The 19196-nt window shown below is 52.6% G+C and overlaps 1 pseudogene; it reads left to right on the plus strand.

The window, feature by feature from the left end:
* The window catches only part of LOC147737982 (uncharacterized), a 69252-nt pseudogene extending 50913 nt beyond the window's left edge, over positions 1 to 18339 (plus strand).
* Positions 18340 to 19196: the final 857 nt, after the last annotated feature.

The raw sequence follows: 19196 nt of genomic DNA on the forward strand, positions 1-19196 counted from the left end.
TATCCATGTACTTGTGTTTGGTACCCTCTTGCAACTTGCACTCACCACTTTGCCCCTGTAACACACGGTTTGCTTCCTCTCACATGTTTTTTACCTTTGATACTTGCACAAGTGCCACTTTTGCCTACGTAATCGTTTGTTCTTGTGCCTGAGTGTGTAACATATATTGCAGTATTATACCACAAATTATACTCTATTTTCTCTTGTAGCCTGCACACTTGTCACTTTTTCCTCCTGTGCACTTTTTACTACCTCATGTATTTCTGGTAGCCCACATTTTTACTACCTCATGTATTTTGTTTGCTCACAAGTGTCACAATTACTTTGTCTACCTCATGTATTTTTGGTTTCTCACAATTTTTACTACCTCATGTATTCTTGGTTGCTCACAATTATCACTTTACCGTATGTAACGTAATGTATGCCTCTGCAATCTGTTGCTCGTGTAATGTTCTCAGTTTGTATTTTTCTGTTCCTATTGTGAAGCGCTCTGACACCTTCGGGTAAAGTCCGCGCTATATAAAATTGCATAAATAAAATAAATAAATAAAAAAAGTGGGGGCTTCGAGGTGAGTCCAGGGGGGAGGGGACACCAGAGGGCAATGGGGGCTTTGAGGTGAGTCCAGGGAGGAGGGGACACCCGAGGGCAGTGGGGGCTTCGAGGTGAGTCCAGGGGGAGGGGAGGGTACACTAGAGGGCAGTGGGGGCTTCGAGGTGAGTCCAGGGGGGAGGGGACACCAGAGGGCAGTGGGGGCTTCGAGGTGAGTCCAGGAGGAGGGGACACCAGAGGGCAGTGGGGGCTTCGAGGTGAGTCCAGGGGGGAGGGGAGGGGACACCAGAGGACAGGGGGGCTTCGAGGTGAATCCAGGAGGGAGGGGGAGGGGACACCAGAGGGCAGTGGGGGCTTCGAGGTGAGTCCAGGGGTGAGGGGAGGGGACACCAGAGGGCAGTGGGGGCTTCGAGGTGAGTTCAGGGGGGAGGGGAAACCAGAGGGCAGTTGGGGCTTCGAGATGAGTCATGGGGGGAGGGGACACCAGAGGGCATTGGGGCTTCGAGGTGAGTCCTGGGGGAGGGGACACCAGAGGGCAGTGGGAGCTTCGAGGTGAGTCCAGGGGCGAGGGGGAGGGGACACCAGAGGGCAGTGGGGGCTTCGAGGTGAGTCCAGGGGGGAGGGGAGGGGACACCAGAGGGCCCTGGGGGCTTCGAGGTGAGTCCAGGGGGGAGGGGACACCAGAGGGCTGTGGGGGCTTCGAGGTGAGTCCGGGAGGAGGGGACACCAGAGGGCAGTGGGGGCTTCGAGGTGAGTCCAGGGGGGAGGGGAGGGGACACCAGAGGACAGGGGGGCTTCGAGGTGAATCCAGGAGGGAGGGGGAGGGGACACCAGAGGGCAGTGGGGGCTTCGAGGTGAGTCCAGGGGGGAAGGGGAGGGGACACCAGAGGCCAGTGGGGGCTTTGAGGTGAGTCCACGGGGGAGGGGAGGGGACACCAGAGGGCAGTGGGGGCTTCAAGGTGAGTCCAGGGGTCATTATTCTTGCCTCCATGCACTCAGAGGCAGAGGGGCTCTTGATTGTGGTTCAGACTTGCGGTGCTTCTATGCTGGGTGTCATACAGCAGATCTTTGGTGATAAGAGCTTTAGATCTCAGAGGTTTGTTCACCTGAAGGGATGTCTGTCCACATTTCTGGACAGAATATCACCTCTTCTCAATGATTCATATTTAGGTTTTCCTAATGACTCTAAATGTTGTACAATGTTGTACAATGTTGCAAAGCGGATGAGCTTTGCTCAGTGGGACTCAAGCCAGATGCTGAAGGCCATTTGTTGATTGCCAAAAGCCGTTTTGTCCTGTCAGATCAGCTGATCTGGTCGGATGGGTTGGGCATTTCATGGCAGAAGACGGGGGAGACGTGAGTACATTTGGGCACACTCAGTCAGGGGCTCAGTGCTGCCCAAAACATTTTTATTAGGCTCTAGCTTGGAGAAAATTATGAGGGTATAGATATGCTAATCTCTTGAGATGATGGTATGCAACCCACACTCTGTCTTCTCTCAGGTTGATGCCCAGTCAGTCACCCGTGTCTACTTTCTGTATCAGAAAGAACTTGCTTCGGAAACCTGGCAGATGTAGTCTTGTTGTTCAAACAGCCCATTTGTCCAGGACAGCCTTAACCTCTTGGTTTTCAGGGCTTGTTTCATCTGTGAAATCACCATCAGGGACCTGCACTGTACTGGAGTCCTGAGAAGGTCTCTTTGGAAACCTTGTACTCAAGTCAAGTCAAGTCAAAAAGATTTATATAGCGCGCTACATACCCATAGGGTCTCAAGGCGCTTGAGGAAGGGTGGGGAATTACATGTCGAATATCCAAGTTTTAAGTTGCTTTCTGAATGCTAGGTGGTTCTGAGTAAGGCGAAGGTAAGTGGGAAGTGAATTCCAGGTTTTAGCTGCCAGGTAGGAGAAGGATCTACCTCCCATGGTGGTTTTGTTGATGCGGGGTACAGTGGCAAGGGCCTGGTTGGCTGATCGTAGCTGGCGGGAGGGGGTGTAGAAGGACAGTCGTGTGTTGAGGCATTCGGGTCCGATTTCGTAGAGTGCTTTGTGTGCGTGGGTTAGGAGGCGGAAAGTAATCCTCTTATTTACGGGGAGCCAGTGGAGGTTTTTCAGGTGACCAGAGATGTGTTCTTTACGCGGGATGTCTAGTATGAGCCTGGCTGAGGCGTTCTGGATGCGTTGGAGCTTTTTCTGGAGTTTTGTAGTGGTACCGGCGTATAGGGTGTTTTCGTAGTCCAGGCGGCTCGTGACCAGTGCGTGGGTGACCGTTTTTCTAGTTTCGGTGGGGATCCAGCGAAATGTTTTTTTGAGCATGCGAAGAATGTTGAAGCAAGATGATGAAACGGCATTGACTTGTCTGGTCATCGAGAGTGAGGAGTCCAGGATGACGCCCAGGTTCCGTGCGTGGTCTGTCGGGATGGGTGCTTTTCCAAGGGCCTCCGGCCACCAAGAGTCATCCCAGGCGGAGGGGGAGGTGCCTAGGATGAGGACTTCTCTTTTGTCTGAGTTCAGTTTCAGACGGCTGTGCTTCATCCACTCGGCTACTTCTTTCATTCCTTCATGTAAGTTGGTTTTGGCGGTGTTAGGGTCTTTGGTGAGTGAGAGGATCAGTTGAGTGTCGTCAGCGTAGGAGATGATGTTGAGGTTGTGTTGGCGTGCGATGGCCGCGAGGGGGCTCATGTATACGTTGAAGAGGGTGGGACTGAGTGAGGACCCTTGGGGTACGCCGCAGATGACGTCAGAGGCCTCTGACTTGAATGGTGGGAGGCGGACTCTCTGGGTTCTTCCGGTGAGGAACGAGGTGATCCATTCCAGTGCTTTTCCTTGGATTCCGACGTTTCTGAGGCGCTGTAGAAGGGTGCTATGACAGACTGTGTCGAAGGCAGCGGAGAGGTCGAGGAGGATGAGGGCGACTGTGTCTCCACTGTCCAGTAGAGATCTAATGTCGTCTGTTGCTGCGATAAGTGCGGTCTCAGTGCTGTGTTTGGCTCGGAAGCCGGACTGTGAGGAGTCGAGGGATTTGTTGGTTTCGAGGAAGGCGGCGAGCTGGTTGTTGACAGCTTTCTCGATAACTTTGGCCGGGAAGGGAAGGAGCGAGATGGGGCGGTAGTTTTTGAGTTCGGTGGGGTCCGCTATGGGTTTTTTCAGAAGGGCGCTGAGTTCTGCGTGTTTCCAGCTTTCCGGGAAGGTGGTGGAGTTGAGGGAGCAGTTGATGACATCTCGGAGGTGTGGTGCTATGATGGAGTCTGCTTTGTTGAAGATGTGGTGAGGGCATGGGTCAGTTGGGGATCCTGAGTGGATGGAGTTCATCAGGCGGATAGTGTCCTCAGTTGGGATTGGGTTCCAGTCGTTAAGGATGTTCAAGGGGGGTGAAGGTCCTGCAGAAGGTTGGGTTGGTTGGTCTCCGGGTCGGTTGTTGAAGCTGTTGTGGATGTCTGCGATTTTGTTGTGAAAGAAGGAAGCTAGGGAGTCGCAGAGGGCTTGGGAGGGGGTGATGTCGTTGGAGTTGGCTGATGGGTTGGTAAATTCTTTGACGATATTGAATAATTCCTTGCTGTTGTGGGCGTTGTTATCTAGTCGGTCTTTGAATGCGGCTTTCTTGGCAGACCGGATTAGTTGGTGGTGTATGCGGGTGGCGTTTTTGAAGGCATCCCTGGTGCTGTTGTTTGGGTCATTTTTCCAAGCCTTCTCGAGGGAGCGACAGAGTTTCTTCGATTTCTTAAGATCATCGTTGAACCAGGAGGCGTTTTTGTTGCCTAGTTTGATTTGACGTTTTTTCAACGGTGCTAGGATGTCGGCGCTGTTGGATAGCCATTGGGTGAGGTTAATGGCTGCTTGGTCGGGGTTTGAGGAGTGGGCGGGGGGGTTTAGAAGAAGCGATGAGGAGATCTGGTCGATGGTCATTTTGTTCCAGTTTCTTCGCAGGGTGGGTTGAGGATGGTTGTGGATTGTGGTCTTATTGTAGATAAAGTGAACGCAGCTGTGGTCCGTCCAATGAAGAGCTGTGGTGTGACTGAATGAGACATGTTTGCTGGAGGTGAAGATAGGGTCGAGTGTGTGACCTGCAATGTGGGTGGGGGTAGTGACAAGTTGTTTGAGTCCGAGGTTGGCGAGATTGTCCAGAAGGGTGGTGGTGCTGCTGTCATTGCTCTTTTCCAGGTGAAAATTGAGGTCTCCCAATAGAATGTAGTCCTCGGAGGGGAGGGCGTGTGGGGTGATAAAGTCAGCGATGTCGTCACTGAAATGTGCCCGGGGTCCTGGAGGCCGGTAGAGGAGGGTGCCTCTGAGTGTGGTCTTGGGGTCGGTGTGGATCTGGAAGTGGAGGTGTTCGGCGGATGGACAACGTATCAGTGGTCCAATACATAAATCGTCTAGCGGGACCAGGTCGAAGGTCCTAGCAGACTTGGCCAGACAATGCTGCTAATTCTGCTTGGAGAGGAAAGCCTCGGTGACATTGGAGCCTCTCCCATTGAGACTCCATGTAATCACAGACTGAAACGTAAAAAAATTCAGTTCCTGGTAACTCAGCCCTCTGTATTTTGATCACTTGATAATGACCAGGTGGAGACCATGCCGCATAGGCCTATTATCATCAAGACTGGATCACCTGTTCCTCGATTTTAAGCTGCTGACCAGACCCTTTAGTAGTGGCGATTGATGTGTTCTTTCAGGACTAGAGGCAGGCACTCAATTATGCATGTCCCCTATTGTACATGATCGTGAAGCTTATGGCACAGGTAAGAAGACAGAAGGTGAACCTGTTGTTATGGACACTGGTTCGGATATTGCAAGCTTGGTTTCCAGTTCTTCTTGAACTTTCTTTGGATTCTCCAAGACGTGTTCCCCAGACTCAAAACATTCACAGGGATGTCCATGGAAACTGCCACCTCTTGATAGAGAAGGTCAATCTCCACTTCATGGGAAGGAAGGTTACGTGGGATGCATCCTCTGGTATGTAGACTTCTCAGAGAAATCAGACTTTTAATTCCTCCCAAACCTCGATATTCACAATTGTAGGACATGAATGTGGTTCTGCACTTCTTGGAATCTTGGCAGGACAATCCAATTTCTTTCCAGAAAGGAATTGTTGAGTAAAATAACTAGTTTGTCCTGTCTTTTATTAGGTAAACAGGTCTCTGATGTCAGAGCCATGAACATTTCTTTCAGAGTGTACACACTGGAAGGAGTTACTTTCACAGTGTCCAGAAATTCCAAATCTCACACTAGGATATTTGAATATCTGGCATTGCCAGACAATCCTAAATTGTGTGTAGTAAGTTGTTTATGTGGTTATGAAACCATAACAGTGGAGATGAGACTCCCTGAGACAAAACAGCTGCTCACTGCAATCAAGAAACCATTCAAGCCGGTTCCCCCAGCAACCAGTGCACAATGGTTTTGGTGGATTATGACTAAGGATGGAATCCGTGTCTCCATCTTTTGGTTGCACTCGGGGAGGGGTTCGATGGCATCAAAGGCCTATACCTTGGGTATCCGTCTTGAGTATGGTTTGAGGGCGGCAGCCTGGTCCTTGGACTCCACCTTTTAAGAAATTCTGCTTCAAACCAGTGATGGGGGTGGCATCATTGGTGGTAAATAAGCGTTAAACTTGCATAATCAGAGTCTACGGTACTAACAAGGAATGTAATATGTCCGAGCTATCATGAAAGAAAATGAAACTCTATTAATGTCACGGAGGCGAGGGTTTTCCCACCCTACGTACAACTAATACTGTCCCCACTCAAGAAGGAGAATGAAAGCTCATTGAGGATAGGACAACATCTTTTGTATTGAGCTATCTATATACATCTAAATATATTTAATCACCAATTTCGGCCAGACATGGAGGGCGCGCTTCTTACAGCTGGTGCAAGTGGTGGGACGGACCTTCCCCGAATTCAATTAGCCACCAAACAGAATACGCTCACACTCTCCCAGATAGGTTATTTCATTAAAGGTTTATTTTCACGGCTTCTGCCATCGACTGCTCTCTCCACACCTACGCGTTTCGACTGACAGGTCTTGGTCACAGTGTAAAACATTTGTCCTACATTCATTTCTTCATTTTATACCAGAAATACCTGTTAGCATTTTATGATGCATTATGGGTCTGGTAGTTCAGGACATTCCATTTACATGGTATTCTCTTATAACTGTATTAAAGGTACATAAATACATTGTTTGATGTTATCTTGGAGGCTTGCCTGTATATACACGTGAAATCATCATTTTCCATATCCTTTCTCCATATATTTTTTTATATTTTATTTGATATTATATTATATCAATGTCCCAGTTGTTACTACAGGAAAGTCCTGTCCAACTGCCACTGGTTTTCTGCCTTTTGGCGAGTATTAGTTCATGTTCCTTGGTGCAGTGTCCATTCATGAACTGAACCGGATTGTATCTGGATTCTCCAATATATGTATATATACAAAGCTGGCGGGAGATTTCACTGGTGTTTGCGCAAGCAGGTTTTTGTTTCTTCTCCCGAGGTATCGGATTGCTCCAGCCCACCTCTTCAAGCACTGGCCAAGCAAGGGACACTGCCAGTAGGCAGCTCGTGACTTCACGAGGTGGCTGGGTTCATTGTAGTCAGCCCATGACCCTGCCGAGCTGTGCCACGGAGGTTGGAATGTATGCGGGGACTCGAGGAGGCCGGAGGAAATAATTTACACAGGAGACAGCGCGCCCTGTTCTGCAACACACCATTTCCACAAGGATTTCATTTTTTCAAGTATCCCCTCGTGCCATCAGCCCAGAAAAGATGCATTCTGGGAGCTGTAGGACTTACCGGAATGCAGCAGGTGAATGAGCACATGATAGGGGAGGTGTGTCCTTCTTAACCAGGGAGAACTGCAGACTGATTTTAAAACGGAGGCGTGGGGCTGTTTTCAGTGTGGCGGCGGCATCTGAGGAAGACGTGACTGTTGAAATGCATTATGTAGGAACTGGGGTCACAAGTTCCCCGGGGGTAGCCTGGCAAGAGCAGGTAGGCACAGGCAGCGTGGGCAGTGGGGGCGAGTCCAGGGGTCACGGGTGTAAATGCACAGGCAGCGTGGGCAGCGGAGACTTGTCCAGGGGTCATGGGTGTAAATGCACAGGCAGCGTGGGGGAGAGTCCAGAGGTCAAGGGTATGCATGCACAGGCAGCGTGGGCAGGTGGGGCGATTCCAGGGGTCATGGGTGTAAATGCACAGGCAGCGTGGGCAGTGGGGCTGAGTCCAGGGGTCACAGGTGTAAATGCACAGGCAGCGTGGGCAGTGGGGGCGAGTCCAGGGGTCACTGGTGTAAATGCACATGCAGCGTGGAGGAGAGTCCAGACGTCAAGGGTGTAAATGCACAGGCAGCGTGGGGGCGAGTCCAGAGGTCAAGGGTATAAATGCACAGGCGGCGTGGGGACGAGTCCCGGGGTCACGGGTATAAATGCACAGGCAGCGTGGGCAGGCGGGGCGAGTCCAGGGGTCACAGGTGTAAATGCACAGGCGGCGAGGGCAGTGGGGGTGAGTTCAGGGGTCATGGGTGTAAATGCACAGGCAACGTGGGCAGTGGGGGCGAGTCCAGGGGTCACAGGTGTAAATGCACAGACGGCGAGGGCAGTGGGGGTGAGTTCAGGGGTCATGGGTGTAAATGCACAGGCAGCGTGGGCAGTGGGGGTGAGTTCAGGGGTCACAGGTGTAAATGCACAGGCAGCGGGGGCAGTGGGGGCGAGTCCAGGGGTCACGGGTGTAAATGCACAGGCAGCGTGGGCAGATGGGGCGAGTCCAGGGGTCATGGGCGTAAATGCACAGGCAGCTTAGGGGCGAGTCCAGGGGTCACGGGTGTAAATGCACTGGCAGCGGGGGCAGTGGGGGCAAGTCCATGGGTCACGGGTGTAAATGCACAGGCAGCGTGGGCAGTGAGGGCGAGTCCAGTGGTCATTGGTGTAAATGCACAGGCAGCGTGGGCAGTGGGGACGAGTCCAGTGGTCATTGGTGTAAATGCACAGGCAGCGTGGGCAGTGGGGGCGAGTCCAGGGGTCACAGGTGTAAATGCACAGGCAGCGTAGGGGTGAGTCCAGGGGTCACGGGTGTAAATGCACATGCAGCGGGGGCAGTGGGGACAAGTCCAGGGGTCACAGGTGTAAATGCACAGGCAGCGTGGGCAGTGGGGGCGAGCCCAGTGGTCATTGGTGTAAATGCACAGGTAGCGTGGGCAGTTGGGGTGAGTCCAGGGGTCACGGGTGTAAATGCACAGACAGCGTGGGCAGCGGGGTCGAGTCCAGGGGTCACGGGTGTAAATGCACAGACAGCGTGGGCAGTGGGGGCGAGTCCAGGGGTCATGGGTGTAAATGCACAGACAGCGTGGGCAGTGGGGGCGAGTCCAAGGGTCACAGGTGTAAATGCACAGGCAGCCTGAGCAGTGGGGGCGAGTCCAGGGGTCACAGGTGTAAATGCACAGGCAGAGTGAGGGCGAGTCCAGGGGTCACGGCTGTAAATGCACAGGCAGCGTGGGCAGTGGGGGTGAGTCCAGGGGTCACAGGTATAAATGCACAGGCAGCCTGAGCAGTGGGGGCGAGTCCAGCGGTCACAGGTGTAAATGCACAGGCAGTGGGGGCGAGTCCAGGGGTCACGGGTATAAATGCACCAGCAGCGTGGGCAGTGGGGGCGAGTCCAGGGGTCCCAGGTGTAAATGCACAGGCAGCGTGGGCAGTGGGTGCGAGTCCAGGGGTCACGGGTGTAAATGCACAGGCGGCGTGGGCAGTAGGGGTGAGTCCAGGGTTCACCGGTGTAAATGCACAGGCAGCGTGAGCAGTGAGGGCAAGTCCAGGGGTCACAGGTGTAAATGCACAGGCGGAGTGAGGGCGAGTCCAGGGGTCACGTGTGTAAATGCACAGGCAGCGTGGGCAGTGGGGGCAAGTCCAGGGGTCACGGGTGTAAATGCACAGGCAGCGTGGGCAGTGGGGGCGAGTCCAGGGGTCAAAGGTGTAAATGCACAGGCAGTGGGGGTGAGTCCAGGGGTCACGGGTGTAAATGCACAGGCAGCCTGAGCAGTGGGGGCGAGTCCAGGGGTCACGGATGTAAATGCACAGGCAGTGAGGGCGAGTCCAGGGGTCACCGGTGTAAATGCACAGGCAGCGGGGGCAGTGGGGGCGAGTCCAGGGGTCACAGGTGTAAATGCACAGGCAGTGGGGACGAGTCCAGGGGTCACCGGTGTAAATGCGTGGGCAGTGGGGGCGAGTCCAGGGGGTCACCGGTGTAAATGCACAGGCATTGTGGGCAGTGGGGGCAAGTCCAGTGGTCACAGGTGTAAATGCACAGGCAGCGTGGGCAGTGGGGGCGAGTCCAGGGGTCACGGGTGTAAATGCACAGGAGCGTGGGCAGTGGGGGCAAGTCCAGGGGTCAATGGTGTAAATGCATAGGCAGCGTGGGCAGTGGGGGCGAGGTCAGGGGTCATGGATGTAAACGCACAGGCAGCATGGGCAGTGGGGGCGAGTCCAGGGGTCAGGGGAGTAAATGCACAGGCAGCATGGGCAGTGGGGGCGAGTCCAGGGGTCACAGGTGTAAATGCATAGGCAGCTTGGGCAGTGGGGGTGAGGCCAGGGGTCACGGATGTAAACGCACAGGCAGCATGGGCAGTGGGGGCGAGACCAGGGGTCATAGGTGTAAATGCGCAGGCAGCGTAGGCAGTGGGGCGAGTCCAAGGGTCATGGGTGTAAATGCACAGGCAGCGTGGGCAGTGGGGGCAAGTCAAGAGGTCATGGGTGTAAATGCAAAGGCAGCGTGGGGAGAGTCCAGAGGTCACGGGTGTAAATGCACTGGCAGCGTGGGCAGGTGGGGCGAGTCCAGGGATCATGGGTGTAAATGCACAGGCAGCGTGGGCGTTGGGGGCGTGTCCAGGGGTCACAGGTGTAAATGCACAAGCAGCATGGGCAGTGAAGGCGAGTCAAGATGTCACGGGTGTAAATGCACAGGCAGCGTGGGCAGGTGGGGTGGGTCCAGAGGTCACAGATGTAAATGCACAGGCAGCATGGGGGCTAGTCCAGGGGTCATGGGTGTAAATGCACAGGCAGCGTGGGCGAGTCCAAGGGTCACAGGTGTAAATGCAAGGGCAGCGTGGGCAGTGGGGGCGAGTCCAGGGGTCACAAGTGTACATGCACAGGCAGCGGGGGCAGAGGGGGCGAGTCCAGGGGTCACGGGTGTAAATGCACTGGCAGCGTGGGCAGTGGGGGCGAGTCCAAGGGTCACAGGTGTAAATGCACAGGCAGCGTGGGTAGTGGGGGTGAGTACAGGGGTCACGGGTGTAAATGCACAGGCAGCGTGGGCAGTGGGGGCGAGTCCAGGGGTCAAAGGTGTAAATGCACAGGCAGTGGGGGTGAGTCCAGGGGTCACGGGTGTAAATGCACAGGCAGCCTGAGCAGTGGGGGCGAGTCCAGGGGTCACGGATGTAAATGCACAGGCAGTGAGGGCGAGTCCAGGGGTCACCGGTGTAAATGCACAGGCAGCGGGGGCAGTGGGGGCGAGTCCAGGGGTCACAGGTGTAAATGCACAGGCAGTGGGGACGAGTCCAGGGGTCACCGGTGTAAATGCGTGGGCAGTGGGGGCGAGTCCAGGGGGTCACCGGTGTAAATGCACAGGCATTGTGGGCAGTGGGGGCAAGTCCAGTGGTCACAGGTGTAAATGCACAGGCAGCGTGGGCAGTGGGGGCGAGTCCAGGGGTCACGGGTGTAAATGCACAGGAGCGTGGGCAGTGGGGGCAAGTCCAGGGGTCAATGGTGTAAATGCATAGGCAGCGTGGGCAGTGGGGGCGAGGTCAGGGGTCATGGATGTAAACGCACAGGCAGCATGGGCAGTGGGGGCGAGTCCAGGGGTCAGGGGAGTAAATGCACAGGCAGCATGGGCAGTGGGGGCGAGTCCAGGGGTCACAGGTGTAAATGCATAGGCAGCTTGGGCAGTGGGGGTGAGGCCAGGGGTCACGGATGTAAACGCACAGGCAGCATGGGCAGTGGGGGCGAGACCAGGGGTCATAGGTGTAAATGCGCAGGCAGCGTAGGCAGTGGGGCGAGTCCAAGGGTCATGGGTGTAAATGCACAGGCAGCGTGGGCAGTGGGGGCAAGTCAAGAGGTCATGGGTGTAAATGCAAAGGCAGCGTGGGGAGAGTCCAGAGGTCACGGGTGTAAATGCACTGGCAGCGTGGGCAGGTGGGGCGAGTCCAGGGATCATGGGTGTAAATGCACAGGCAGCGTGGGCGTTGGGGGCGTGTCCAGGGGTCACAGGTGTAAATGCACAAGCAGCATGGGCAGTGAAGGCGAGTCAAGATGTCACGGGTGTAAATGCACAGGCAGCGTGGGCAGGTGGGGTGGGTCCAGAGGTCACAGATGTAAATGCACAGGCAGCATGGGGGCTAGTCCAGGGGTCATGGGTGTAAATGCACAGGCAGCGTGGGCGAGTCCAAGGGTCACAGGTGTAAATGCAAGGGCAGCGTGGGCAGTGGGGGCGAGTCCAGGGGTCACAAGTGTACATGCACAGGCAGCGGGGGCAGAGGGGGCGAGTCCAGGGGTCACGGGTGTAAATGCACTGGCAGCGTGGGCAGTGGGGGCGAGTCCAAGGGTCACAGGTGTAAATGCACAGGCAGCGTGGGTAGTGGGGGTGAGTACAGGGGTCACGGGTGTAAATGCACAGGCAGCGTGGGGGCGAGTCCAGGGGTCACGGGTGTAAATGCACAGGCAGCGTGGGCAGTGGGGGCGAGTCCAGGGGTCACTGGTGTAAATGCACAGGCAGCGTGGGTAGTGGGGGCGAGTCCAGGGGTCACAGGTGTAAATGCACTGGCAGCGAGGGCAGTGGGGGCAAATCCAGAGGTCACAGGTGTAAATGCACAGGCAGCGTGGGCAGTGGGGGCAAATCCAGAGGTCACAGGTGTAAATGCACAGGCAGAGTGGGCAGTGGGGCCGAGTCCAGGGGTCACAAGTGTAAATGCACAGGCAGCGTGGGCAGTGGGGGTGAGTCCAGGGGTCATTGGTGTAAATGCACAGGCAGCGTGGGCAGTGGAGGCGAGTCCAGGGGTCACGGGTGTAAATGCACAGGCAGCATTGGCAGGTGGGGCGAGTCCAGGGGCCACAGGTTTAAATTCACAGGAAGCTTGGGGGAGAGTCCAGAGGTCACAGGTGTAAATGCACAGGCAGCGTGGGGTCGAGTCCAGGGGTCATGGGTGTAAATGCGCAGGCAGTATGAGCAGTGGGGGCGAGTCCAGGGGTCATGGGTGTAAATGCACAGGCAGCGTAGGGGTGAGTCCAGGGGACACAGGTGTAAATGCACAGGCAGCGTGGGGGCGAGTCCAGGGGTCACAGGTGTAAATGCACAGGCAGCGTGGGGGCGAGTCCAGGGGTCATGGGTGTAAATGCACAGGCAGCGTAGGGGTGAGTCCAGGGGTCGCAGGTGTAAATGCACAGGCAGCATGGGGGCGAGTCCAGGGGTCACAGGTATAAATGCACAGGCAACGTGGGGGCGAGTCCAGGGGTCATAGGTGTAAATACACAGGCAGCATGGGGGTGAGTCCAGGGGTCATAGGTGTAAATGCACAGGTAGCGTGGGGGCGAGTCCAGGGGTCATAGGTGTAAATGCACAGGCAGCGTGGGGGCGAGTCCAGGGGTCATAGGTGTAAATGCACAGGCAGCTTGGGGGCGAGTCCAGGGGTCACGGGTGTAAATGCACAGGCAGCTTGGGCAGTGGGGGCGAGTCCAGGGGTCACGGGTGTAAATGCAAGGGCAGCGTGGGCAGTGGGGGCGAGTCCAGGGGTCACAGGTATAAATGCACAGGCAGCGTGGGCAGTGGGGGCGAGTCCAGAGTTTATGGGTATAAATGCACAGGCAGCGTGGGGGCGAGTCCAGGGGTCACGGGTGTAAATGCACAGGCAGCGTGGGCAGGTAGGGGCGAGTCCAGGGGTCACAGGTGTAAATGCACAGGCGGCGTGGGCAGTGGGGGCGAGTCCAGGGGTCACAGGTGTAAATGCACAGGCAGTGTGGGCAGTGGGGGCAAGTCCAGGGGTCCTTGCCTCTGTTATTGCATTGTGTACATCAGATTCTCCTAGTGCTTGGCCTCTGGTATTGCATTATTTGCTTAAATCCAAGTGCCTGGTCCGTGTTATTGCATTGTTTATATCAGATTCTCTTAGTGCTTGGCCCGTGTTATTGCATTGTTTATATCAGACTCTCCTAATGCCCGGCCGGTGTAATTGCACTGTTTGCATCAGATTCTCATAATGCTTGGCCTATGTTATTGCATTATTTTCATCAGATTTTTCTAGTGCCGGGCCCGTGTTATTGCATTGTTTGCATCAGACTCTTCTAGTGCCTGGCCTGTGTTTTTTTTTTTATTTTTTTTTTTTTTTATTTGGCAGAGCCAGAAGGAAACATCCATTATTTACACATCATAAGAGAAAAAAAAATTTGCACTGTAGGCAACTCCCATCCTGATTAAGCACTGTTGTCGTGGGGCGAGTGCGGGCCAGAAAAACAGGCGTGGAGGCCGTATATAGTGGGCTATGTCTGTTTATTTGGTTATGTACAAAGTCAAGGATAGACAACAGTCTGGTAGGGGTAGCCCCGACACGGAAGGTCCTTGGTTGAAGGTCCCAATGATGGCTCCAGGATGTGGTTGGTAACACGGGTGGACGTAGAGTGGGGCGTCGTCCACCAGGGCGATCCGGCTCCTTCCCCGGGTGGGGGTTCCTCGGAGGCGGGCAAGGAGAGAGAGAAAAAAAGGGCCGTTAGTCTGACCGTTCCAAACGGTACGGGTACCTAATACCGACACCGGGAGTGCGTAAGAAGAAGCGGACAGTGAGGGAGGTGGGGAGGGGAGTATACGGTCGGGAAGAAGAGGAGGGTGTTGGAGGATAGAGTCAGTGCAAGGCGTATCATACAGGTGCCGGTGATCGTGAAGAATTGCTTTACGCTAAATACAGTGGTCAGGGTGGCTTTATAATATATACAGTGGTCAGTAAGTCCCAGAGGGGGTTGTGGGGCAGTTTACACTAGGGTTATTCACAGACTAATTACACAGGAGGGGTTTGTTACTCAAATGCCCCCGCCGTAGCTGTCCCGCGAGCTACGGCCGCTCTCCAGCGTCCTCCACAGGACTCCACCAGTCCTCCCTCCAGACCTCGTCCTCATCTCCTTCTTCGTTCCGCTCCACAGGGGTGCCGCCGTCCGTCTTCTGCCACGAGTCGAACTCTCTGCACACACCGCCGCCATCGTTTCCTTCCTTTCCTTCATCCGTCGCCGGGTAGGGGGTGGGACTTCCAGGGTCACTCGGGAGTCCTTCCGGTTTTCCGTCCTTCCGGATTGGGTCCTGCAATGAGGAAGAAAACAATGGTGTCCGGGTTGCCAGGGACGTCGTCGGATCGGTCCGCGAGGCTCTGGACCTCGAGGGAAGCGTCGGGTCACTCAAGGTAGGGACTGCCGTCTGTTCACATCCCCTTCCCCTAGCTGTCCTTCCTGTTCGGGGTGCAGGGTGAGGGTATCTGGATAGGTAGTCGGCGTTACCCTGTTCAACGCCTTTCCGGTGCAATGTCTTGAATCTATAGGGTTGGAGGGACAAAAACCAACATAACACCCGGTCATTATGTCCTTTGTTGCAGGCCATCCATTCCAATGGGGCGTGATCGGTATACAGGATGAATTCCCATCCATCTAGATAGTAGCGGAGGCTTTCTATTGCCCATTTAATGGCCAGCGCCTTTTTTTCTACCACCGCGTAGTTCATCTCCCTTGGAAACAACTTGCGGCTTAGAAACAGGATGGGTCGTTCGTCCCCATTGTGGTCGCGTTGGGACAGAACAGCCCCCAAACCTTGATCAGACGCATCGGTCTGAAGGAGGAAACCTAGGGTGTCCTTCCTGTACAAAACCGATGCTGGACTCACACATACACACCCTAGCGCTCTGGTGCTAAGGTGTGTGCTTGATGCAGGGCCGCTGTAATCAGTGCCGACGCAAGGGAAGTGAGGGAGAGAGCCATATCTTTGAAAATATGGTGCTCTCCTGTTCTCTTCCTGCCGCGCCGAGCCACGCAGCGCAGCCTCGCGCGGGGGGGGGGGCTGCGCTGCAATGTGTGGAGATTTGCTAAATCTCCCCCGAAATGTCTTTTACAACCAGTTAAATATTGTGAATTCTCATTCCATTATGTTTCAATTCAGTAATTTTAAATATCTTTACATCCAACAGAAAACAAGCCTTGAATGTATGAAATGACCATCTATAATGAAGCTAATGCTGTAAATCTTCAATAATAGCAGTAATATTGAGCTACAGTATTCAGGAAAACATCAGCGCAGTCGGCGACAGGGGAACCTGCACACAAACTGACAGATCCTGGATGAAGTATCAAGGGCAGTTCAGTGATTGTAAGAGTCTGAGCTGTGCACCTCCACGCCACAAGACGAAGAAATGACCTTAGGAAAATTAAGGCAACAATAATAACAAACCACCTCCTGTATAAACAAGTGCCTAACACCAGCTTTGATCATGGGATCGGTATGATGTGATAACCACAGTGCTCTGTTTTCTAAATTGATGACAAGCCATCATTCCGTGCTCTAGGAGAATTGTAAACTCTTTCTGGCTAAACCACAGTAGCTAGAGAAAAGCACAACAGAGCGGAGCCTGACAATTGACGGGTAAAGGAAAGAGGAGTTCTTGTATCTATAATACAACAGACTGTCCCAATTTGCACCGTCCAGAAGGAAGATACATCTTTACCCGCAAGCGTGCATAGCCATAATCCAATCTAAAGGCACAATCGCCTACAAAGACACATTTTACGTATTAGGAGTGTGGCAAATATTTGGTGGCTATTGCATTTTATTGTTAAAACAGAAATCAAACGTGTAAAATACTGCACACATATTAAATGTGTGAGAAAAACACAAGTGCTTTATCAGCCATGTTGGCCCATCAGGAAATGCAGTCATGGGATGTAGACAAATATATACCCGACCCAGAGACACTAATCAAGAAAGAAGAATCATACACATGCAGCACAAGCTTTAGTTTGTCATCACTACTCAAGCTTCATCAGCACACGTACACAGGACAAAAACCATTCAAGTGCAGTGAATGTGCAAAGTGCTTTAGTCGATTATCAGAGCTACAAAGACATCAGCGAATACACACAGGGGAAAAACCATTCAAGTGCAGTGAATGTGCAAAGTGCTTTAGTGAGTTATCAAGCCTTCGAAAACATCAGCGAACACACACAGGAGAAAAGTGTGGCTCAGGGGTTAGAGGCGGCAGACCCGGAAGCTGAGATCGGCCCTGGACCAGGGTTCAATTCCCCGCCCCGACGGGGGTTGGGCTCAATAATTCCACGGACTCGATAATTCTCGCTCCGGTGCCTACTCGACTCACGGGTTCACACTCTGCGACTCTGGGCAATAGCTTGCTTAATCTCCACAACGGCCCCTCGCGGCGGGATGCCTGGCTTTCACCTTGTGGATACCCTGCCGGGGTATCTCACAGGGGAATACCAGGACGGGTTCCCTAAGCAAGCGCATAGATGCCTGCGATGTGGGCGATTTGCGCTATATAAATACATGTACATTTACATTTACATTCAAGTGCAATGAATGTGAAAAGTGCTTTAGTCATTTATCATACCTTCAAAGTCATCAGCAAACACACATAGTGGAAAAGCCTTTTAAATGCAGTGAATGTGTGAAGAGCTTTAGTCGGTTATCACGCCTTCAAAGACATCAGCGAACACACACGGGGGAAAACTCTATCATTGTAGTGAATGTGACAGTAGTTTTCGCGTCTCGTCTTCATTAAGGTATCATCAGCGAACTCACACAGGAGAAAAACCATTCAAGTGCTGTGAATGTACAAAGTGCTTTAGTCGGGTATCACACCTTCAAAGACATCAGAGAACACACACGGGGGAAAAACCATTCAAGTGCAGTGAATGTACAAAGTGCTTTAGTCAGTTATCAAGCCTTCAAATGCATCAGCGAACACACACAGGAGAAAAGCCATTCAAGTGCAGTGAATGTGTGAAGAGCTTTAGTCAATTATCAAGCTTTCAAACACATCAGCGAACACACACAGGGGAAAAACCGTATCATTGTAGTGAATGTGACAGTAGTTTTTGCGACTCTTCAGCATTAAGGTATCATCAGCGAACTCACACAGGAGAAAAACCATTCAAGTGCAATGAATGTGCAAAGTGCTTTAGTCTGTTATCCCACCTTCAAAGACATCAGCGAACACACACAGGGGAAAAACCATTCAAGTGCAGTGAATGTGCAAAGTGCTTTAGCCAGTTATCAGACCTAAAAAGTCATATTCGAACACACACGGGGGAAAAACCATTCAAGTGCAGTGAATGTGACAGTAGTCTTTGCAGCTCTTCAGCATTAAGGCGTCATCAGCGAACACGCACAGGGGAAAAACCATTCAAGTGCAATGAATGTGGGAAGAGCTTTAGTCAATTATCAAAACTAAAAAGTCATCAGCGAATACACACAGGAGAAAAACCATTCAAGTGCAGTGAATGTACAAAGTGCTTTAGTCGGTTATCACACCTTCAGAGACATCAGCGAACACACACAGGGGAAAAACCATTCAAGTGCAGTGAATGTGCAAAGTGCTTTAGTCTGTTATCACACCTTCAAAGGCATCAGCGAACACACACAGGGGAAAAACCATTCAAGTGCAGTGAATGTGTGAAGAGCTTTAGTCAATTATCACACCTTCAAAGACATCAGCGAACACACACAGGGGAAAAACCATTCAAGTGCAATGAATGTGGGAAGAGCTTTAGTCGATTATCAAAGCTAAAAAGTCATCAGCGAATACACACGGGGGGAAAAACCATTCAAGTGCAGTGAATGTGCAAAGTACTTTAGTTGGTTATCACACCTTCAGAGACATCAGCGAACATACACAGGGGAAATACCATTCAAGTGCAGTGAATGAGCAAAGTGCTTTAGTCGGTTATCACACCTTCAAAGTCATCAGCGAACACACACACAGGGGGAAAACATAGAAGGGCAATGAAAGTGAGAAGGCCTTTTGTCAATTGTCGATCCCACACAGCCCTCAGTGAATACACTCCTTCATTTAACTTACATGGAAATAATGCTAGAGATGCAGAGATTCCGGAAAGAATTTAAGAGCATCAAAAATAATATTAACCCATCTGAGGACATAGACAAGAGCAGAACAGTGCAGTTATTGTGAGAGGAATGAATTACGGAAAAATATAAAATTCAAATTATGTGGGACTTTGAAATACCAATGATAGAAGACCTGAATAGCAGTAAAGAAGAAAAACAGATAACAGTATTTGCAGAATTATAAAAGTGCTTGTTTCCAGTGATTGTTCACTTCCGTACACATAGAAGAGTGACATGATGTACCAGGATACACAGTGGGAGACGAGCACAATGTGGATTAAAAGATTTTTATTTGGTGAAGAAGAGATACAAAGAAAAACGTTCAATCGCACCTGATCACACTACCTGTAAAAGCAACACTGAACAATACTGGGACTAACAGGTGTATTTTCAGCTAACTTGTCAGATTAGTGATAAAACGTATAAACCCAACACACCCAGAGTGGACATGTTGTCAGAGCTCTGGAGATGGAAGCTTCATTAGTAAAATGTATGTATTACT

This window comes from Lissotriton vulgaris, chromosome 1_1 (assembly GCF_964263255.1).
Source record: "Lissotriton vulgaris chromosome 1_1, aLisVul1.2, whole genome shotgun sequence".
Classification (NCBI taxonomy): domain Eukaryota; kingdom Metazoa; phylum Chordata; class Amphibia; order Caudata; family Salamandridae; genus Lissotriton; species Lissotriton vulgaris.